General features: G+C 39.9%; 1 protein-coding gene across 1 annotated transcript in view; it reads left to right on the top strand.

Moving 5' to 3' along the window:
* Positions 1-11,388, top strand: part of LOC139756952 (glutamate receptor-like) — a 61,771-nt gene extending 50,383 nt beyond the window's left edge. The window contains exons 9-11 of the mRNA XM_071676896.1: positions 1,773-1,872; positions 10,874-11,003; positions 11,166-11,388. The gene's annotated coding sequence lies outside the window, so the exon portion shown is untranslated. The remainder of the gene's footprint in view (positions 1-1,772; positions 1,873-10,873; positions 11,004-11,165) is intronic.
* Positions 11,389-20,746: the final 9,358 nt, after the last annotated feature.

Here is a 20,746-nt window from a genome sequence, read left to right on the forward strand (position 1 = left end):
ACTACCAAACTCACACACCAGCTTCTGCAGTTTCTCACCCGAATCAACCACCAGAGCTGTATCATCATCGAACAACAACTTCCCAAGCTCTCTCATCCACAACAAACTGTATACTTGCCCCTCTCTCCAAAACTCTTGCATTCACCTCCATGACAACCCCATCCATAAACAAATTAAACAACCATGGAGACATCACGCACCCCTACCGCAAACGGACATTCACTGGGAACCAATCACTTTCCTCTTTTCCTACTCGTACACATGCCTTGCATCCTCGATAAAAACTTTTCACTGCTTCTAGCGACTTGCCTCCCACACCATATACTCTTAAAACCTTCCACAGAGCATCTCTATCACCTGATCCACACATCCTCTACCACTTCTGAAACCACACCGCTCTTCCCCAATCTGATGCTCTGTACATGCTTTCACCCTTTCAATCAATACCCTCCCATATAATTTTCCAGGAATATTCAATAGACTTATTCCTCTGTAATTTCCCTTTGTACAATGGCACTATGCATGCATTCCGCCAATCCTCAGACACTTCACCATGAGCCATTCTCCCTGACTCTCTCACTTCGCACACCACCTCGACCAAAACACCTCATGTCTGCCACTCTATCATCTAACACATTCAACAAACCTCAAAATACTCACTCCATCTTCTCACATCACCACTACTTATTATTACCTTCATCAATAATAATACTATAAAAAGCATCTTAATCTGGAACTCACTAGAAAATTCTCCTAGTTGCATCAGTAAAGTGCCATGTAGAAATTGTGATAAGTTTTACGTTGGGCAGACTGGTAAGGATCTTTCTGTTCGACCTAAGCAACATAAATATAGTATGAGAGCAGGATAAGAATCAAATGCCTTGTTTAATCACGTTAACAAATATGATCATTGCATTGACTGGAGTAATTCCATCTCACTTATTAACTCTAACTTCAGTACCAAGAGAAATATCATTGAATCTTCCATTACTAAATACACAAAGAATTATAATTCTAATAATATTAAAGGTCTATACAAATTCGATAACTTTGTTGTTGATAGAATTTGTAAACAATTCACCTTCTTGTCCACATAATAAGTTTATGATACGCTCTTTGTCTGTCTTGAACAATCACATGTTTGCCAAATGGCTTTATAGCTACGTCTCTTCGTTCTATATCAACTGACTCTTATCTTATATTTCTCTCTTGTGTCTCCCCTGATGATGTGATTATTACACGAAAGTACACTTGGGAACTTCTCGTGTCTCATTTTCCCCGTGGACTTATAGGAATATATATACATATATGAATATATATATATATATATATATATATATATATATATATATATATATATATATATATATATATATATATATATATATATATTATATATATATATATATATATATATATATATATATATATATATATATATATATATATATATATATATATATCGAAGACTCCAGTCAGAAAAAAAACACTTTTTCGAGGACAGAAAATGGGGCGATAAAGAGCGGGTAAAGAAATAAAAAAGAATTATTTAAACGTTTATGAGACGAAAACGATCGCCAGTGAAAAGGATAAAGAGCAAAATTGTCAGAAAAGTTGAGGTTATCTTTTCTCTATATATTCACACACTCAAGATCCAGTTCATATTAAGTGGCTCATCTAAACCTCGTCTTGATAATATTTCTCTTCTTTATTCCCTACTTGTATTAATGCTTGTTTGATCTCAATCGTTTAATGACCAAAATCACCAACAGGGAGCTGCGACTTCTATACATCCAAGAAAGGATTCTTCCCTCTGTTGCAAAGCCTGATTGGTCATAAGCACAGTCCTCTTGTTCCAGCCTTAAGTAAAAGGTATTGGAGTTTCCTATTTTTCTGTTACACTGTTGATACTTATTATATATATATATATATATATATATATATATATATATATATATATATATATATATATATATATATATATATATATAAAACATTTTCTTTAACATAATTCTAATACGATTTTTATATACATTAGTCAGGTGTTGGTTAGTTGTAACTTGATAATGGCTCATAATTTGTAGATCTACCCGAATAGTTTTTTTGTTGCTTCAGAGTAGATAATACCAAGAAATGTATACTACAATATCTAAAGTGTTTATATATATATATATATATATATATATATATATATATATATATATATATATATATATATATATATATATATATGTATATATATATATATATATATATATATATATATCTTTCAAACTATTCGCCATTTCCCGCATTAGCCAGGTAGCGTTAAGAACAGAGGACTGGGCCTTGAGGGAATACCCTCACCTGACCCAATTCTCTGTTCCTTCTTTTGGAAAATTAAAAAAAAAAAAAAAAAAACGAGAGGGGAGGATTTCCAGCCCCCCGCTCCCTCCCCTTTTAGTCGCCTTCTACGACACGCAGGGAATACGTGGGAAGTATTCTTTCTCCCCTATCCCCTATATATATTTATTGATTTATTTCATTTTGCTTTGTAGCTGTCTTCCGCGTTTGCGAGGTAGCGCAAGGAAACAGACGAAAGAAATGGCCCAACCCACCCCCATACACATGCATATACATACACGTCCACACACGCAAATATATATACCTATACATCTTAATGTACACATATATATATATACACACAGACACATACATATATACCCATGAACACAATTCACACTATCTGCCTTTATTCATTCCCATCGCCACCTCGCCACACATGGATTACCATCCCCCTCCCCCTCATGTGTGCGAGGTAGAGCTAGGAAAAGACAACAAAGGCCACATTCGTTCACACTCAGTCTCTAGCTGTCATGCAATAATGCCCGAAACCACAGCTCCCTTTCCACATCCAGGCCCCACACAACTTTCCATGGTTTACCCCAGACGCTTCACATGCCCTGATTCAATCCACTGACATCACGTCAACCCGGTATACCACGTCGATCCAATTCACTTTATTCCTTGCACGCCTTTCAACCTCTTGCATGTTCAGGCCCCGATCACTCAAAATCTTTTTCACTCCATCTTTCCACCTCCAATTTGGTCTCCAACTTCTCGTTCCCTCCACCTCCGACACATATCCTCTTGGTCAATCTTTCCTCACTCATTCTCTCCATGTGACCAAACCATTTCAAAACACCCTCTTCTGTTCTCTCAACCACGCTCTTTTTATTTCCACACATATCTCTTACCCTTACATTACTTACTCTATCAAACCACTTCACCCCACACATTGTCCTCAAACATCTCATTTCCAGCACATCCACCCTCCTGCGACCAACTCTATCCATAGCCTACGCCTCGCAACCATACAACATTGTTGGAACCACTATTTCTTCAAACATACCCATTTTTGCTTTCCGAGATAATGTTCTCGTCTTCCACACATTCTTCAAGGCTCCCAGGATTTTCGCCCCCTCCCGCACCCTATGATCCACTTCCGCTTCCATGGTTCCATCCGCTGCCAGATCCACTCCCAGATATCTAAAACACTTTACTTCCTCCAGTTTTTCTCCATTCAAACTTACCTCCCAATTGACTTGACCCTCAACCCTACTGTACCTAATAACCTTGTTCTTATTCACATTTACTCTTAACTTTCTTCTTTCACACACTTTACCAAACTCAGTCACCAGCTTCTGCATTTTCTCACATGAATCAGCCACCAGCGCTGTATCATCAGCGAACAACAACTGACTCACTTCCCAAGCTCTCTCATCCACTACAGACTTCATACTTGCCCCTCTTTGCAAAACTCTTGCATTCACCTCCCTAACAACCCCATCCATAAACAAATTAAACAACCATGGAGACATTACACACCCCTGCCGCAAACCTACATTCACTGAGAACCAATCACTTTCCTCTCTTCCTACACGTACACATGCCTTACATCCTCGATAAAAACTTTTCACTGCTTCTAACAACTTGCCTCCCACACCATATATTCTTAATACCTTCCACAGAGCATCACTATCAACTCTATCATATGCCTTCTCCAGATCCATAAATGCTACATAAAAATCCATTTGCTTTTCTAAGTATTTCTCACATACATTCTTCAAAGCAAACACCTGATCCACACACCTTCTACCACTTCTGAAACCACACTGCTCTTCCCCAATCTGATGCTCTGTACATGCCTTCACCCTCTCAATCAATACCCTCCCATATAATTTACCAGGAATACTCAACAAACTTATACCTCTGTAATTTGAGCACTCACTCTTATCCCCTTTGCCTTTGTACAATGGCACTATGCACGCATTCCGCCAATCCTCAGGCACCTCACTATGAGTCATACATACATTAGATAACCTTACCAACCAGTCAACAATACAGTCACCCCCTTTTTTAATAGATTCTACTGCAATACCATCCAAATCTGCTGCCTTGCCGGCTTTCATCTTCCGCAAAGCTTTTACTACCTCTTCTCTGTTTACCAAATCATTTCCCCTAACCCTCTCACTTTGCACAACACCTCGACCAAAACACCCTATATCTGCCACTCTATCATCAAACACATTCAACAAACCTTCAAAATACTCACTCCATCTTCTCACATCACCACTACTTGTTATCACCTCCTCATTAGCCCCCTTCACTGAAGTTCCCATTTGCTCCCTTGTCTTACGCACTTTATTTACCTCCTTCCAGAACATCTTTTTATTCTCGCTGTAATTTAATGATACTCTCTCACCCCAACTCTCATTTGCCCTCTTTTTAACCTCTTGCACCTTTCTCTTGACCTCCTGTCTCTTTCTTTTATACATCTCCCACTCAATTGCATTTTTTCCCTGCAAAAATAGTCCAAATGCCTCTCTCTTCTGTTTCACTAATAATCTTACTTCTTCATCCCACCACTCACTACCCTTTCTAATCAACCCACCTCCCACGCTTCTCATGCCACAAGCATCTTTTGCACAATCCATCACTGATTCCCTAAATACATCCCATTCCTCCCCAACTCCCCTTACTTCCATTGTTCTCACCTTTTTCCATTCTGTACTCAGTCTCTCCTGGTACTTCCCCACACAAGTCTCCTTCCCAAGCTCACTTACTCTCACCACCCTCTTCACCCCAACATTCACTCTTCTTTTCTGAAAACCCATACAAATCTTCACCTTAGCCTCCACAAGATAATGATCAGACATCCCTCCAGTTGCACCTTTCAGCACATTAACATCCAAAAGTCTCTCTTTCGCGCGCCTGCCAATTAACACGTAATCCAATAACGCTCTCTGGCCATCTCTCCTACTTACATACGTATACTTATGTACATCTCGCTTTTTAAAACCAGGTATTCCCAATCACCAGTCCTTTTTCAGCACATGAATCTACAAGCTCTTCACCATTTCCATTCACAACACTGAACACCCCAATTATACCAATTATTCCCTCAACTGCCACATTACTCACCTTTGCATTCAAATCACCCATCGCTATAACCCGGTCTTGTGCATCAAAACCACTAACACACTCATTCAGCTGCTCCCAAAACACTTGCCTCTCATGATCTTTCTTCTCATGCCCAGGTGCATATGCACCAATAATCACCCATCTCTCTCCATCAACTTTCAGTTTTACCCATATTAATCGAGAATTTACTTTCTTACATTCTATCACATACTCCCACAACTCCTGTTTCAGGAGTAGTGCTACTCCTTCCCTTGCTCTTGTCCTCTCATTAACCCCTGACTTTACTCCCAAGACACTCCCAAACCACTCTTCCCCTTTACCCTTGAGCTTCGTTTCACTCAGAGCCAAAACATCCAGGTTCCTTTCCTCAAACATACTACCTATCTCTCCTTTTTTCACATCTTGGTTACATCCACACACATTTAGACACCCCAATCCGAGTCTACGAGGAGGATGAGCATTCCCCGCGTGACTCCTTCTGTTTCCCATTTTTAGAAAGTTAAAATACAAGGAGGAGAGGATTTCTGGCCCCCCTCTATTCGCCTTCTACGACACGTGAGGAATGCGTGGGAAGTATTCTTTCACCCCTATCCCCAGGGATATATATATATATATATATATATATATATATATATATATATATATATATATATATATATATATATATATATATATATATATATATATATATATATATATATATATATATATATATATATATATGTTTGTTTTCTTTCATACTATTCGCCATTTCCCGCATTAGCGAGGTAAAGTTAAGAACAGAGGACTGGGCTTTTGAGGTAATATCCTCACCTGGCCCCTTCACTGTTCCTACTTTTGGAAAATTAAAGAAAAAAAAAAAACGAGAGGAGAGGATTTCCAGCCCCTCCGCGAGAGATCAAGAGCTAAGGAAGGAGCAGCAATACTCCTGAAGCAGGAGTTGTGGGAGTATGTGATAAGGTGTAAAAAAGTAAATTTCAGATTGATGTCGGTAAAACTGAATGTGTATGGAGAGAGATGGGTGATTATTGGTGCCTATGCACTTGGTCATGAAAAGGAAGATCATGAGAGGCAAGTGTTTTGGGAGCAGCTTAGTGAGTGTATTAGCAGCTTTGATGCTCGAGACCGGGTTATAATGATAGGTGATTTAAATGCGAAGGTGAATAATGTGGTAGTTGAGGGTGCAATTTGGTGTACATTGAGTGTTCAGTGTTGTATATGGAAATGGTGAAGAATTTGTAGATTTCTGTGCTGAAAAAGGACTGGTGACTGGGAATACCTGGTTTAAAAGAGAGATATACATAAGTATATGTATGTGAGTAGGAGAGATAGTCAAAGAGTATTTTTGGATTACATGTTGATTGACAGACGTGTAAAAGAGAGACTTCTGGATGTTAATGTGCTGAGATGGGCAACTGGAGGGATGTCTGATCAGTATCTTGTAGAGGCGAAGGTGAAGATTTGTAGATGTTTCTACAAAATAAGAGATAATGTTGGGGAGAAGAGAGTGGTGAGAGTAAGTGAGCTTAGAAAGGAGACTTGTGTGAGGAAGTACCAGGAGAGATTAAGTGTAGAATGGCAAGAGGTGAGAGCAAATGACGTGAGGGGAGTCGGTGAGGAATGGGGTATATATATATAAGGAAGCAGTGATGGCTCGCGCAAAAGATGCATGTGGCATGAGAAACGTGGTAGGTGGGCAAATTAGAAAGGGTAGTGAGTGGTGGGATGAAGTAAGGTTGTCAGTGAAAGAAAAGAGAGAGGCGTTTGGACGCTGGTAGCTCGGAAGGAGAGCAAATGACTAGGAGATGGATAAAAGAAAGTGGCAGGAGGTCAAGAGAAAGGTACAAGAGGTGAAAAGAGGGCAAATAAGAGTTAGGGTGAGAGAGTATCATTAAACTTTAGAGAAAATAAAAAGATGTTTTAGAAGAAGGTAAATAACGTGCGTAAGACGAGGGAACAAATGGGAACATCGGTGAAGGGGGCTAATGGGGAGGTAATAACAGGTAGTAATGAAGTAAGTATTTTGAAGGTTTGTTGAATGTGTTTGATTATAGAGTGGTAGATATAGATCTTTCATTGATAAATCCTTTAAGTTAGCAAAGAAATCATTTTATAGAGCTGAGCTTAAACCTCCCATTGACACCAAGAATCTTTTAGTTCTCCCTTTTAATAATAATTTCACTTTGCTTCCCATGTTGCTTAAATCCTTTAATGTAAATGTTGTCTTTAGCAACAATAATACTATAAAGAATATCTTAATCAGGAATTCACCAGAAAATTCTCTTGGTTGCATCTATAAAGTGCCTTGTGGAAACTGTGATAAATTTTATGTTGGTCAGACTAGTAAGGATCTTTCTGTTAGACTTAAGCAACATGAATATAGAATAAGAACGGAACAAGAATCAAATGCCTTGTTTAATCATGTTAAAAACTATGATCATTGTATTGACTGGAGTAACGCCATCTCAGTTATTAACTCTATCTCTATTACCAAGAGAAATATCTTTGAATCTCCTATTATCAAATACACAAAGAATTATGATCTTAATATTAGCGAGGTAGCACAAGGAAACAGACGAAAGAATGGCCCAACCCACCCACATACACATGTATATGCATACACGTCCACACACACAAATATACATACTTATACATCTCAACGTATACATATATATACACACACAGATATATACATATATACACATGTACTTATGTACATACTGTCTGCCTTTACTCATTCCCATCGCCACCCGCCACACATGAAATAATAACCCCTTCCCCCCCCTCATGTGTGCGATGTAGCGCTAGGAAAAGACAACAAAGGCCCCATTCGTTCACACTCAGTCTCTAGCTGTCATGTAATAATGCATCGAAACCACAGCTCCCTTACCAAATCCAGGCCCTACACAACTTTCCATGGTTTACCCCAGACGCCTCACATGCCCTGGTTCAATCCAGTGACAGCATGTCGACCCCGGTATACCACATCGTTCCAATTCATTCTATTCCTTGCACGCCTTTCACCCTCCTGCATGTTCAGGTCCCGATCACTCAAAATCTTTTCCACTCCATCTTTCCACCTCCAATTTGGTCTCCCACTTCTCCTCGCTCCCTCCACCTCCGACACATATATCCTCTTGGTCAATCTTTCCGCACTCATTCTCTCCATGTGACCAAACCATTTCAAATCACCCTCTTCTGCTCTCTCAACCACACTCTTTTTATTACCACACATCTCTCTTACCCTGTCATTACTTACTCGATCAAACCATCTCACACCACATATTGTTCTCAAACATCTCATTACCATCACATCCACCCTCCTCCGCACAACTCTATCCATAGCCCACGCCTCGCAACCATATAACATTGATGGAACAACTATTCCTTCAAATATACCCATTTTTGCTTTCCGAGATAATGTTCTCGACTTCCACACATTCTTCAACGCTCCCAGAATTTTCGCCCCCTCCCCCACCCACTTCCGCTTCCATGGTTCCATCCGCTGCCAAATTCACTCCCAGATACCTAAAACACTTCACTTCCTCCAGTTTTTCTCCATTCAAACTTACCTCCCACTTGACTTGACCCTCAACCCTACTGTACCTAATAACCTTGCTCTTATTCACATTTACTCTCAGCCTTCGTCTTTCACACACTTTACCAAACTCAGTCACCAGCTTCTGCAGTTTCTCGCATGAATCAGCCACCAGCGCTGTATCATCAGCGAACAACATGTAATTGTATAAATATATATATATGTATATATACATATAAATATATATATATATATATATATATATATATATATATATATATATATATATATATATATATATATATATATATATATATATATATATATATATATATATATATATATATATATATATATATATATATATATATATATAGCATTTAGTTGTCTATGCTGTCTCAGGCAACAAGAAATAAAATCATATTTGTAAACATTTTTATATTTACGAACAGACGGTTTATCTCTTGATGTTAGACTGGCGACAGGTTAGGGACGATGTTATCTCCTAAGTTCGTCTCACACACATAATCCTGAAGGTTATTTTCGGCCAAATGCACATCATGTTGAGGCCTTCTTTCTCTCTGTTCCATGCTCATCACTTCACGTTTTGTTAGTTTGATATTATCAAACATGTATCAAATCAACTTTAAAGTTTGTCTGGGTCCCCTTGCAAGCTGATGCAGATCTGCAGGCAACTCACTTTCCTCATGACCTCGGCATCATCTGCATATATATTCAGTTATGAATCCATACATTCGGTAAGTCTTTCACACCGATCAAGTGGAGTTTGCGGTTTAAGGAAGGATCAATGCGGCACTTCACTGCTGACCTCCACCTATTCCGGGAAACTTCTCCATGAATCCATCGTTTCTTTACACGAAGAAAATCTTCTTTCCATTGGACCCCCCTTAATCCTGCCTGGTGATCCTGGTTCTTAATTAGCTTCACCTTCTGCCTAAAACAGAGCTCCATTCTCCGTAGAAATTTAATACATGACCTTTCCCTTCCATCACGGTGACTCTCACTTAGGTGATTTCTGCTCTATAAAAAGTCATCTGTTTAATTCCTGATTTCCTTTCCAATACGTTGCAGACTACAGTCTGGCATACAGTCCAGTGGCTTCATCCTGGTCCTTTTCCACTTGCTTGGCACTTTGCCTATCTCTAGCGGCATCTGGAACGTGCAGTTCTCTTTAGTGTATCTGCCCATATCTATAGCAAATATGGTGATATGTCATCAGATCAATGACCCTTGTATGTATCCATATTCTACTTCAGTTTGTTAATGTCCTTTGTAGATATCTCAGTGGCTTCTAAAACCTTCTCCCTCTCGCATCTCACTAGTGTTGTAGCTGTCTCTGTGAAAACGTTTGTGTTTGTATTGTCTTCCACTGTAAAAGCCCTTGGGGCTATAGTATCTTCCACAGTGAAAACACTTAGGGCCATAGTGTATTCCACTGAGGAAAAAAACACCTTTGAACTTATCATTCTAAATCCTTGTATATCCACTGAACCCAGTAGCATCTGACCGACAATTCTCTCCTCACGAACGTATGAGAAAGTTGTGAGTTTTCTCCTGCCTTGTCCACAATATGCTTCTCAAAGTCTCTTTTTCCCTCTCTCACAGCCTGGTATGCTGCTCCCGTGATGACCCATGTCTTAAATTAAAGGGATAAATCATTGAGGGATTTATTGTATGTTTTACGAACCAGAAACTCTCAGAAGGACGTGAATGGAGGTACTGCATCGTGTGTATTGTGTATGTCATTTTCTGCCTTCAGTGAAAGTGATGAATTATTCATGAATCTTTGTAAAGATTCTATGCCACTGTAGTGATTAATGCTAAAGTGATATTCATATTTCTTTGCTACAGGATCATCGAACTGACAGAGACCGGGTTAGGAGACCTATGGTTAAGACAAGGTACTTCAAATTCTACCGCATGCCTTCACCCTCCAACAAAGGCCAAGGTCACTAAATCGCTCGCTATGACTAATTTATGGGTAATGTATTAAATCATCAGCATAAACCGAAGAAGTATCCCTTACACTAATGTGTGATTACTTATCTAAATATAATGGAAATTCACCCAAACCTAAAAGTTACTTATAATCTGACTTTCGTTTCCTGATGACATTCATCTTATTTTCTTCTTTAAATTTCAGGGTATGTTTGTCGCCCTCGTTGCTGGGTACGGTGCAAGTCTATTCATATTTGGCACTGAACACCTCACCGCTAGAATGATGGACACAATATCTACAGGTTCGTGATTCCTTTGGGACCTACTGTCATGTGAATAAAGCAAGCCTCTGGATATATCCCAGGAGAACTTGCACACGAAGAACTAACTCAGTGCAAAGACAACATAGCACAGAAATAAAATGAATGAACACTGACTCCGTCTTACTGAACAATCCTTCTCACTGATACATAGTATAACCTCACGAATATCATGGCACGAACCGCTAACCTCACAGATATAATGGCATGAAGGACTTAGCATATGTTCTTCTCTGTGTCACCACCTCTCTGTGAAAAACTTGCCATAATAATCTGAGGTAACACTTCAGTTTCTAAGAAACTGACCGCGTTGCTTGAATTGATAAGGGGCTCCCGTAATTTTGCAAAGGAAAGTGATCTCTAAGAAGCTTTAGAAAACTCACACACATGGCTCTCTGGGTGTATAAAAAGAACTCGGCAAAATAGAATAATTTTTTACAATTAAATTTGAAACCAAGTTGCAAATATGAAAGATAAACAACACATTGGTAGGAAATACAATGCACATTCATTCTCCAAAATTCTCAAAAGTTTGATTTCTTTATGGATGGGGTTGTTAGGGAGGTAAATGCAAGAGTTTTGGAGAGAGGGGCGAGTCTTCAGTCTGTTAGGGATAAGAGGGCTTGGGAAGTGATCAGTTGTTGTTCGCCGACGATACAGCTCTAGTGGCTCATTCGAGTTACAAACAGCAAAGGGATTTGTATGTAGCATTTATGGATCTGGAGAATGCATGTGACAGAGTCGATAGAGATACTCTGTGGAAGGTATTAAGAATCTATAGTGTGGGAGGCAAGCTCTTAGAAGCAATGAAAAATTTTTATCGAGGATGTAAGGCAGGTGTACGAGTCGGAAGAGAGGAAAGTGATTGGTTCTCAGTGAACGTTGGTTTGCGGCAGGGGTGGGTAATGTCTCTATGGTTGTTTAATTTGTTTATGGATGGGGTTGTTAGGGATGTGAATGCAAGAGTTTTGGAAAGAGGGGCAAGTATGCTGTCTGTTGTGGAGAAGAGAGCTTGGGAAGTGAGTCAGTTGTTGTTCGCTGATGATACTGCGCTGGTGGCTGATTCGGGTGAGAAACTGCAAAAGCTGGTGACTGAATTTGGTAAAGTGTGTGAAAGAAGAAAGCTGAGAGTATATATGAACAAGAGCAAGGCTATTAGGTACAGTAGGGTTAAGGGACAGGTCAATTGGGAGGTAAATTTGAATGGAGAAAAACTGGAGAAAGTGAAGTGTTTTAGATAACTGGGAGTGAATTTGGCAGCGGATGGAACCATGGAAGTGGAAGTGAATCATAGGGTGGGAGAGAGGGCTAAAGTTCTGGGAGCGATGAAAAATGTGTGGAAGTCGAGAACGTTATCTTGGAAAGCAAAAATGGCTATGTTTGAAGGAATAGTGGTTCCAACAATGTTATATGGCTGCGGAGGAGCGTGAATGAGCAAGAAACGAGATGTTTTAGGACAATATGTGGTGTGAGGTGGTTTGATCGAGTAAGTAATAATAGGGTCAGAGAGATGTGTGGTAATATAAAGAGTGTGGTTGAGAGCGCAGAAGAGGGTGTTTTGAAATGTTTTCGTCACATGGAGAGAATGAGTGAGAAAAGATTGATAAAGAGGATATATGTGTCAGATGTGGAGGGAACAAGAAGTGGGAGACCAAATTGGAGGTGGAAAGATGGAGTGAAAAAAAATTCTGAGAGATCGGGGCCTGAACATGCAGGAGGGTGAAAGGCGTGCAAGGAATAGAGTGAATTGGAACGATGTTCTATACCGGGCTCAACGCGCTGTCAGTGGATTGAACCAGGGCATGGGAAGCATCTGGGGTAAACCATAGAAAGTTTTGTGGGGCCTGGATGCGGAAAGGGAGCTGTGGTTTCGGTGCATTAGTCATGACAGCTAGAGACTAAGTGTGGACGAATGTGGCCTTTGTTGTCTTTTCCTAGCGCTACCTCAAGCGCACATGCGTGGCGAGGTGGCGACGGAAATGAATACAGGCAGACAGTATGAATTATGTACACGTGTATATGTGTATATGTCGGATTGTGTGTATATATGTATACATTGAGATGTATAGGTATGTATATGTGCGTGTGTGGACGTGTATGTATATACATGTGTATGTGGTGGGTTGAGCCATTCTTTCGTCTGTTTCCTTGCGCTGCCTCGCTAACGCGGGAAACAGCGACAAAAAGAATAATATATATATGTATATATATATATATATATATATATATATATATATATATATATATGTATATATATATATATATATATATATATATATATATATATATATATATATATATATATATATATATATATGGATCTGGAGAAGGCATATGATAGAGTTGATAGAGATGCTCTGTGGAAGGTATTAAGAATATATGGTGTGGGAGGCAAGTTGTTAGAAGCAGTGAAAAGTTTTTATCAAGCATGTAAGGCATGTGTACGTGTAGGAAGAGAGGAAAGTGATTGGTTCTCAGTGAATGTAGGTTTGCGGCAGGGGTGTGTTATGTCTCCATGGTTGTTTAATTTGTTTAAGGATGGGGTTGTTAGGGAGGTGAATGCAAGAGTTTTGGAAAGAGGGGCAAGTATGAAGTCTGTTGTGGATGAGAGAGCTTGGGAAGTTAGTCATTTGTTGTTCGCTGATGATACAGCGCTGGTGGCTGATTCATGTGAGAAACTGCAAAAGCTGGTGACTGAGTTTGATAAAGTGTGTGAAAGAAGAAAGTTAAGAGTAAATGTGAATAAGAGCAAGGTTATTAGGTACAGTAGGGTTGAGAGTCAAGTCAACTGGGAGGTTAGTTTGAATGGAGAAAAACTGGAGGAAGTAAAGTGTTCTAGATATCTGGGAGTGGATTTGGCAGCGGATGGAACCATGGAAGCGGAAGTGAATCATAGGGTGGGGGAGGGGACGAAAATCCTGGGAGCCTTGAAGAATGCGTGGAAGTCGAGAACATTATCTCGGAAAGCAAAAATGGGTATGTTTGAAGGAATAGTGGTTCCAACAATGTTGTATGGTTGCGAGGCGTGGGCTATGGATAGAGTTGAGCGCAGGAGGTGATGGTGCTGGAATGAGTTGTTGAGGAAATGTGGTGGTGTGAGGTGGTTGGATCGAGTAAGTAATGTAAGGGTAAGAGAATGTGGGAAATAAAAAAATTGATGTGAGAGACAAAGAGGGTGTTTTGAAATGGTTTGGCCACATGAGAGGAATAATAGAAAGATTGACCAAGAAATATGTGTCCGAGGTGAGAATCATGAGAAGTGGAACCAAATAGAGGGTGCAAGATGGAGTAAGAAAATTTAGTATATATATATACGATATATATATTATAATATATTAATATAATTTTTTTTATACTTTTTCGCTGTCTCCCGCGTTTGCGAGTAGCCAAGGAAACTGACGAAAGAAATGGCCCAACCCCCCCCCCCCATACACATGTATATACATACTCATCACACGCAAATATACATACCTACACAGCTTTCCATGGTTTTACCCCAGACCATCAACATGCCTTGATCAACCACCCTTGACAGCACGTCACCCCGGTTACCACATCCTCCAATTCACTCCTATTCCTGCCCCCTTTCACCCTCCTCTGTTTCACCTCGATCACAACATATACAACAAAATCTTTTCACAATAATTCCACTTTCCCACTCCAATTTGGGTCTCCCTCCTTCTCCTGCTCCTCCACCTCCGCCACAAATAATTCCTCCTTGGTCTATCTTCTCACTCATCCTCGCATGTGCCCAAACCACTTCAAAACACCCTCTTATGCTCCTCTCAACCACGCTCTTTTTATTTCGCAAATCTCATCTACCCTTAACTTTACGCACTCGATCAAACACCCTCACTACCACACATTGTCCTCAACATCTCATTTCCAGCACATCCATCCTCCTGCGCACAACTCTATCCATAGCCCCACCCTCCCAACAATACAAAATTGTTGGAACCACTAATCCCTATCAAAGATACCATTTTTTGCGTTTCCGAGATAAATGATCTCGACATTCCACACATGTCTTCAAGGCCTCCAAAATTTTCGCCCCCTCCCCCACCCTATGATCCACTTCCGCTTCCATGGTTCCATCCGCTGCCAGATCCACTCCCAGATATCTAAAACACTTCACTTCCTCCAGTTTTTCTCCATTCAAACTCACCTCCCAATTGACTTGACCCTCAACCCTACTGTACCTAATAACCTTGCTCTTATTCACATTTACTCTTAACTTTCTTCTTTCACACACTTTACCAAACTCAGTCACCAGCTTCTGCAGTTTCTCACATGAATCAGCCACCAGCGCTGTATCATCAGCTAACAACAACTGACTCACTTCCCAAGCTCTCTCATCCCCAACAGACTTCATACTTGCCCCTCTTTCCAAAACTCTTGCATTACCTCCCTAACAACCCCATCCATAAACAAATTAAACAACCATGGAGACATCACACACCCCTGCCGCAAACCTACATTCACTGAGAACCAATCACTTTCCTCTCTTCCTACACGTACACATGCCTTACATCCTCGATAAAAACTTTTCACTGCTTCTAACAACTGTTCCTCCCACACCATATATTCTCAATACCATCACAAGCATACTCTATCACTCTAATCAAAGTCCTTCTCCATATCCATAAATGCTACATACAAATCCATTTCCTTATTCTAAGGATTTCTCACATACATCTTCAAACAAACACCTGATCCACACATCCTCTTACCACTTCTAACCAAACTGCACTTCCCAATCTGATGCCTCAGTACATCCCTCACCCTCCAATCAATACACCACCCATATAATTTACCAGGAATACTCAACAACTTAATACTCATGTTATAATTTTGAGCAATCACTCTTATCCCCTTAATCCTTTTACAATGCACTATGCACGCATATCGCCAACCCACCCCCTCGGGTGGGGGGGTGGCACCCACACCCAAAATTCCATACAAACATAAAATAACCTATCCACCACCCAGTCAACATACAGTCCCACCCCCTTTTTAATGAATTCCATGCAATACCATACAAGCCTGCTGCCTTGCCGCTTTCATCTTCCGCAAAGCTTTCACTACCTCTTCTCTGTTTACCAAATCATTGTTCCCCTAACCCTCACACTTCACACCACCTCACCAAAACACCCTATATTTTCTCCACTCTTCTCTACACATTCAAACCAACCTTCAAAAAACACACCCATCTCCTGCTCACATCACCACTACTTGGTTACACCTCCCCAATGCGCCCCCCCCTATTTTTTTCACTGAGTCCCCATTTGCTTCCCTTTCTTACGCACTATATTTACCTCCTTCCAGAACGTCTTTTTATTCTCCCTAAAATTTATGATACTCTCTCTACCCACTCTCATTTCCCTTTTTTTCACCTCACGTCACCTTTCTCTTGACCTCAGTCTCTAACATTAACATCTCCCCCTCAATTGCATTTTCCTCAAAAATCGTCACAAATGCCTCTCTCTTCTCTTTCACTAATACTCTTACTTCTTCTTCCCACCACTCACTACCCTTTCTAACAACCCACCCGCCACGCTTCACATCAACAACAGTCTTTTGCGCAATCCATCACTGATTCCCTAAATACATACCCATTCCTCCCCCACTCCCCCTACTAGCCATTGTTCTCCCCCTTTATCCATTCTGTACTCGTCCTCCTGTACTGAATCCTCACAGAACCGAGTCACCTTCCCACGCTCACTTACTCTCACCACCACACTTCACCACAACATTCACTCTTCTTTTTAAAACCCATACAAATCATCACCTTAGCCTCCACAAGATAAGACAGATAGCACCCTCCAGTTGCAACCTCTCACACATTTTAACATCCACAACTCCTCTGTCCGCACCGCCTGTCAATTAACAATAATCCATAACGCTCTCTCCATCTCCTCCTACTCCATAATATACTTATATAACTCGCTTAAACCAGGTATTCCCAATCACATCCCTTTTTCGCACATAAATCGTAACAAGCTCTACACCAGTTCCATTTACAACTCTGAACACCCATTAAATCCAAATTATATCCTACAACTGCCACATTACTCACTCCATAGCATTCAAATACACAACCCATCACTATAACCCGTCTTCGTCATCAAAACACTAACACACTCATTCAGCTGCTCACAAAACAGTTGTCCTTTTCTAACTTTCTTCTCATGCCCAGGTGCATAAGCACAAATAATCAAACCACCTCTCTCCCATCAACATTAGTTTTACCCATATTTAATAGAGAATATCTTCTTACACTAATCCCCCCCCCAACAATTAACTTCAGAAATAAACTCTCTATAAATACACCTCAACTCCTTTACAGGAGTATTGCTAACTCCTCCCGTCCTCTTGTCTTCTCACTAACCCCTACTTACTCCCCAGAACCTCCCAAAACCACTCTTTCCCCTTTACCCTTGAGCATCGTTTCACTCAAGAGCCAAAACATCCAGGTTCCTTGTTCCGCAAACAAACTACCTATCTCTCCTTTTTTCCACATCTTGTTAATCCACACACATATAAGGCACCCCACCGGAGCCTACGAGAGGATGATCACTCCCCGCTGTATCCTTGCTTCTTTTCCCATTATATAAAGAAATAACAAATGGGAATTTCTGGCCCCCCGCTCCGTCCCCTCTATATTAAAAAATATATAATATAAATATAATATATAATATATAAATATATATAATATAAATAAATATAATATAGATATATATAATATATCTTTCCTTTCAAACATTCCCATTCCAGCGTTACCAAGGTAGCGTTGAGAACACAAGACTGGGGCTCTGAGGAATATCCACCTCACTTTGCCCCCATCTCTGTTCCTTCATTTGAAAAATTTGAAAAAAAAAAAAACAATGAGGGGAGGATCCCATCCCCCTGCTCCTCCCCTTTTATTGCCATCTACGACACACAGGAATACGTGGAAGTATTCTTTCTCCCCCTATCCCCAGATGATATATAAATATTTATATAAAATATATAATATATATATATATATATATATTTTTTTTTTTTTTTTTTTTTTTTTATACTTTTCGCTGTCTCCCAGCGTTGCGAGGTAGCCAAGATAACAGACGAAAGAAATGGCCCACCCCCCCCCCATACACATGTACAACACTACGTCCACACACGCAAATATACATACCTACACGGCTTTCCAAGGTTAACCACCAACCTTCCCACATGCCTTTGATTCTTATCCACTACACACGTCAAACCCAGTAATACCACATCCACCAATTCACTCTATTCCTTGCCCTCCTTTCACCCTCCTCATTTTTCAAGCCCCGAACAACACAAAAATCAATAGTTCACTCCTTCTTCCACCTCCAATTATGTCTCCCTCTTCCTCCTCGTTCCCATCCCCTCGACACATAAATCCTCTTGGTCAATCTTTTCTCACTCATTCTCTCTCCAGTGCCCAAACCATTTCAAAACACCCTCTTACTCTCTCTTCAACCACAGCTCTTTTTATTTCCCACATCTCTCTACCTTAATACTTACTCATACCAAACACCGAACACCACCAACATATCCACAACCATTCTCAATTCCCACACATCCACCTCCTACGCACAACTCGAACCATACCCCCGCCTCGCAACCATACTACATTTTGAACCACTATTCTTCAAACATACCCATTTTCTTTCCAGATAATGTTTCTCACTTCCACACATTTTCAAGGCTCCCAAAATTTTCGCCCCCTCCACCACCCTATGACCACTTCCGCTCCATGGTTCCATCCGCTTGACAGATCCACTCCCAGTATCTAAAACAAAACACTTCACTTCCTCCCTTTTTTCTTCCAATCAAACTCACCTCCCAATTGACTTGACCCTCATACCCGACTTAACCTAATAACCTTGCTCTTCATGCACACTTACTCTTAACTTCTTTCTCCACACACTTACAAACTTCATCACCAGCTTCTTGCAGTTTCTCATATATATAAATAAACTATTTATTTATATATATATATATATAATATATATATAAATATATAATATATATATATATAGATATATATAAATATATACATTCCACTCAATACCATCCAAACCTGCTGCCTTGCCCTTCATCTTCCCAAAGCTTATGACTACCTCTTCTCTGTTTACCAAATCATTTTCCCTAAAACCCTCGCACTTTCACACCACCTCGACCAATAACACCCTATATCTCCCACTCAATCATCAAACACATTCAACAAACCTTTCAAATACTCACCCATCTCCTTCTCGGACATCCCCATTACTTTTATCACCTCTCCAGTTGCGCCCTTCACATAATTTCCATTATGCTCCCTTGTCTTACGCACTATTATTTACCTCCATCCAGAACCTCTTTTTATTCTCCCTAAAATGGTAAAGATACTCTCTCACCCCTACTCCTCATTTGGCCCTCTTTTTCACCTTTAGTTGCAAAACCTTTCTCTAGACCTCCTGTTCTCTTTCTTTTATACCTCTCCCACTCAATTCATTTTTTTCCCTCAAAAATAATCCAAATGCCTCACTCTTCTCTTCACATAATAATCTTAACTCTCATCCCACCACTCACTACTCCTTTGTAACGCGAGACAGCGACCAAGCACAAAATAATAATAGATATAATATATATATATTAAATAAATACATATATATATATATATATATAAAATTATATATAATATATATATATATATATATAATATAATAATTTTTCTTTTTTTTCTTTGTCCTGTCTCCCTCTTTTTCGAGGTAGCGCAAGTAAACAGAACGAAAGAAAGTGCCAACCCACGCCCATACACATGTATATACATACTCCACATTATAAACATACACATGTAATATACATACACTATGGTTGTCACATTGAAAAATAGTGAGAAAAGATTGACCAAATGATATATGTGTCAGAGGTGGAAAAAGGAAGATAAGTGGGACCAAAGGAGTGGAAAGATGAGTGAAAAATTTTGAGTGATCGGCCTGAACATGCAGGAGGGTGAAAGCGTGCAAGAATAGAGTGAATAGAACATGTGGTAATACCGGGGACGACGTGCTTCAATGATTGAACCAAGGCAATGAAGCGTCTGGGTAAAACTATGGAAATTATGAGGGGCCTGATGTGGAAAGGAGCTGTGGTTTCATTGCATAATTACATGTTCTGAGACTGATGTGATAACATAGGCCTTGTTGTCTTTTCCTAGCGCTAACCATCGCACACAGAGGGGGAGGTTTTATTTTAAGTGTGCGAGTGGTGATGGAATGAATAAATGCAGACAGTATGAATTATGTACATATGTATATATGTATATGTCTGTATAATTAATATATACATGAATATTTGAGATGTATAGGTTACGTATATTTGCGTGTGTGGACGTTATGTATATACATGTGTTTATTGGTGGATGGGGCCCATTGTTTCGTGTTTCTTTGCCTACATCGCTAGCGCGGGA

Source organism: Panulirus ornatus, chromosome 23, assembly GCF_036320965.1.
Source record: "Panulirus ornatus isolate Po-2019 chromosome 23, ASM3632096v1, whole genome shotgun sequence".
NCBI classification, from domain to species: Eukaryota; Metazoa; Arthropoda; class Malacostraca; order Decapoda; family Palinuridae; genus Panulirus; species Panulirus ornatus.